At 43.3% G+C, this 4,819-nt stretch overlaps 1 pseudogene; it reads right to left on the bottom strand.

Moving 5' to 3' along the window:
• Nucleotides 1–253: 253 nt before the first annotated feature.
• Nucleotides 254–371, bottom strand: LOC124717468 (annotated as a pseudogene).
• Between the last annotated feature and the right edge of the window lie 4,448 nt (nucleotides 372–4,819).

The following is a 4,819-nucleotide window of genomic DNA, read 5'->3' on the forward strand; positions in this document are numbered from 1 at the left end:
TGCTCTTTAATAGGTGGCTTGTGAATACGGGCAAAGCTCAGAAGTAGTAAAAGCTCGCCGTCTTCAGGCCAGGAGTGGCCTACCGGGGCCGTCCGACCGCCGTGTCACCCTCAGTGGAGGATGCGGATAGGAGGGGCGTGGGATCAGCACACTGCTCTCCCGGTCGTTATGATGGCATTCTTGATCGAAGCCGCTACCATTCGGTCGAGTAGCTCCTCAATTGGCATCACGAGGCTGAGTGCACCCCGAAAAATGGCAACAACGCATGGCGTCCTGGATGGTCACCCATCCAAGTGCCGACCACGCCCGAGAGCGCTTAACTTCGGTGATCTCACGGGAACCGGTGTATCCACTGCGGCAAGGCCGTTGCTTCAGAAGTAGTAAGCCAGGATTAAATAGCAGCTTTGGCGTTAAACGTTAAAAAATGTCTTTTCTTCAATATTTGCGAACTGCGTGACGCGACGTACTGCAAACTTTTATAAACGCTTTTTATGTCGTGGTGAGATATTTTCACGAAATTTCAACCTACAACGGTCTCCTCCGAATGGAAAATACACTACTGACCATTAAAAATGCTACACCAAGAACAAATGCAGATGATAAACGGGTATTCATTGGACAAATATATTATACTACAACTGATATGTGATTACATTTTCACGCAGTTTGGGTGCATAGATCCAGAGAAATCAGAATCGCCGGCCGGTGTGGCCTAGCGGTTCTAGGCGCTACAGTCTGGAACCGCGCGACCGCTACGTTCGCAGGTTCGAATCCTACCTCGGGTATGGATTTGTGTGATGTCCTTAGGTTAGTTAGGTTTAAGTAGTTCTAAGTTCTAGGGGACTGATGACCTCAGAAGTTATGTCCCATAGTGCTCAGAGCCATTTTTTGCACAGTAATCCTGGGTTCGGTGTGGGTCGGCGGTGGGGTGGGTGGACTGCTGTGGCCTGTTGTGGGGTTGTGAACCACTGAGGGCTACGGCGGGCCGAACCTTCTCTGTCGTTTCTATGTCCTCGGTTCAATACACAGACACGCACAGACAGACACGCACAGACAGGCACGCACAGACAGACACACACAGACAGACACACACAGACAAACACGCACAGACAGACAGGCACAGTCAGACACGCGCAGACAGACACGCGCAGACAGACACGCACAGACAGACACACACAGACAGACACAGATGTAGATGCAGGTGTTAAATCTGTGGCATGGGTACACCAGCGCATTCAGCAGAGCGCTGAAGACCTCCGTACCTTGTCTACAACTTTTACTGGAATGAACTGCTGCCGTTCTGAAAGGCATGAAGCTTTAGCACCCAGGCACTGACGAACTCATGCAGGGAGAAATTTAAAATAAAATTTTGCAGGAAGTCCTAAATATTTCCAGAGTGACTAGCCACCCTGGACTCATTAGTTAAGTAACGAGCGAGACAGGGTTATATATAGGGGTGGGAAAAACAGACCGGCTAAAACCGATGCCGGTATTTTAGTTCTGGGTAACCGGTATTTTTTCTATTTGCTTGGTCTCGGCTATAAAAGGTGTTTTTATTTTTTACTAATTAAAGGTAAAGAACTGAAACATCATTTAGTCATTGCTGCAGTGCTAAAATTTCTCATTTTTAATGAATCTTTTTTAAAGAACGAGTAATTTTTATTCGCAAAATTTGAATTGCTTCGAAACATAGCGTTATTGTAGAAAATGTGAAAAGTGATCAGTACTATATTAATAATAATGCCGACAGAAAAGAGCACCAGACACGTGACACAAGAATTGGTACAGCGTTGCTGACGCCATAATGCACCTGTTGCAATGTGGCGTGACCTATTGGGTGATACGCATGCACCCACGCAGTGTGCAAAAATTGCCCCATCTGGTCTGTATCGTAGTTCCTGACTGTCGTCAACGGAGATAAATTGTATTACACAATGGGATCATCCCCCGTCTGGAAGTATTTTACGAAGTACTGTGTCTACGAAGTACAAGGATTCATTTGCTTTAAATGACGAAAAGCGGGAGGAGACACAACAAACTCCCGATATCATATGAGGAGAAAACTTAAAACTTAACAGTTCATTCACAGTTTACGATAAAAATAGAAGGTAGCTGATCTGCAAGGCGTGTCTCCAGAATAGGCCTTTATCTCCTTGTAGCCGTTGGAAGCGGATGAATTAATACGAGAAATAAAATTCTTCAACCTCAGTTTTCACCCTTTACCACTGACTATCGTAGTGCCCAAACAGTGGTATGATCCACGATTATAACATGATTTTGGAGCAGAGTTTCAAAAAATTAATATAACTTGGAGAATACTGGCGATTTATTTGTAGTATACAACCCCTCATCATCTTTCGAGAACAGCAGTGAATGGTGGACGGACTAGTATTTAATATTTTGATTCTATGTATCTTGAAACTGAGGGAGTCAAAGTTTTTCAATCTCTGTTCAATTTCTCCGTTTATTAAGGAAATAATAGGGATGAAAAAACCAAAATCCAGTCTCAGGAACGGCTTGTTTGGAGCGATTTTGACAGTCAGGTTAAAATGGAGATAAAAAATCGACATAACCGTAAACCGGTTATACCCAGGTTGTAGTCTGTCCCTGATGTCATTAGTCTGTACGCCGGGCAAGCAGTAAGGGAGAGTAAGGAGAAATTTGGAAAAGGAGTAATTCAAGGAGAAGAAATAAAAACGTTGGAGACTGCTCATGACATTTTGTAGCAGGGACGACAAAGGACTTCGAAGAGCAGGTTGAAAGTCTACCCCTTGTTTGTTAAGCTGATTAATTTTCACGTAAGAAGTATCTTCCTTTAATACGAGTAGAAGCAGACGCAGTGCTCCATGGTTCCCATTTCTACCGTTATGTAACTAATTCTTTCAATTAGGCCCGATAAACCCGCTAGAAAAGATAGTATTATAATTCAAAAATGAAGCAACGGATAACTCAAGATACGAGAATGGCCATGAAACAATACGTGCACATTAGGGACGGTAAGACTTTCTTTTTCTGATACAATGAATTCAGTTAGTCGCATGAAGTGCATAATGCTTACAATTGATATGCCTGGATTGAAAAATCATAGAATATAGTCATTATCTCAGTGGTATGGATGAAGGATACTAAATAACGCTAAGAGAATTTCAATTATCATCATGATTTATTTCAATAATATTAAGAAAACTATTACTCTCTGTGACAAAACATTTAAGGAAACTATTACTCTCTGTGACAAACATACATGAAATCTATTCACTATCTCTTGCATCTCATCATACCGGAAACATAGACAACACTTCGTCGCCTAATGATTAAAATGGGTGGAAATGAACGTTACTGAATGGTGGCCTCTTAACACCATTTAGTTATTGCCACACCTATTTAACGCGCGGAGCAGGGAAGGATATTACCTTTGACTCTCTCACACATTACTTTTGTTACTACACATGCAGTACCATACGGATAAGTTCATGTTGAAACCGCGTATTATGCAACCGCAATGCAATGGGAGCAAACCAGCCCAGGTTTCATGTTCTACATCTAAATCTACATTTATACTCCGCAAGACACCCAACGGTGTGTGACGGAGGGCACTTTACGTGCCACTGTCATTACCTCCCTTTTCTGTTCCAGTCGCGTATGGTTCGCGGGAAGAACGACTGTCTGAAAGCCTCCGTGCGCGCTCGAATCTCTCTAATTTTACATTCGTGATCTCCTCGGGAGTTATAAGTAGGGGGAAGCAATATACTCGATACCTCATCCAGAAACGCACCCTCTCGAAACCTGGCGAGCAAGCTACACCGCAAAGCAGAGCGCCTCTCTTGCAGAGTCTGCCACTTGACTTTGCTAAACATCTCCGTAACGCTATCACGGTTACCAAATAACCATGTAACGAAACGCACCGCTCTTCTTTGGATCTTCTCTATCTCCTCCGTCAACCCGATATGGTACGGATCCCACACTGATGAGCAATACTCAAGTATAGGTCGAACGAGTAAGCCACCTCCTTTGTTGATGGACTACATGTTGTTGTAGTGGTCTTCAGTCCTGAGACTGGTTTGATGCAGCTCTCCATAATACTCTATCCTGTGCAAGCTTCTTCATCTCCCAGTACTTACTGCAACCTACATTCTTCTGAATCTGCTTCATGTATTCATCTCTTGGTCTCCCACTACGATTTTTACCCTCCATGCAGCCCTCCCACACTAAATTGGTAGTCCCTCGATGTCTCAGAACATGTCCTACCAAACGATCCCTTCTTCTAATCCAGTTGTGCCACAAGCTCCTCTTCTCCCCAATTCTGTTCAATACCTCCTCATTAGTTATGTGATCTACCCATCTAATCTTCAGCATTCTTCTGTAGCGCCACATTTCGAAAGCTTCTATTCTCTTTTTGTCTAAACTATTTATCGTCCACGTTTCACTTCCATACATGGCTACACTCCATGCAAATACTTTCAGAAACGACTTCCTGACACTTAAATCTATACTCGATGTTAACAAATTTCTCTTCTTCAGAAACGCTTTCCTTGCCATTGCCAGTCTACATTTTATATCCTCTCTACTTCGACCATCATCAGTTATTTTGCTCCCCAAATAGCAAAACATCTTTACTACTTTAAGTGTCTCATTTCCTAATCTAATTCCCTCAGCATCACCCGACTTAACTCGACTACATTCCATTATCCTCGTTTTGCTTTTGTTGATGTTCATCTTATACCCTCCTTTCAAGACACTGTCCATTCCGTTCAGCTGCTCTTCCAAGTCCTTTGCTGTCTCTGACAGAATTACAATGTCATCGGCGAACCTCAAAGTT

The sequence above is a fragment of the Schistocerca piceifrons genome, chromosome 9 (assembly GCF_021461385.2).
Source record: "Schistocerca piceifrons isolate TAMUIC-IGC-003096 chromosome 9, iqSchPice1.1, whole genome shotgun sequence".
Classification (NCBI taxonomy): domain Eukaryota; kingdom Metazoa; phylum Arthropoda; class Insecta; order Orthoptera; family Acrididae; genus Schistocerca; species Schistocerca piceifrons.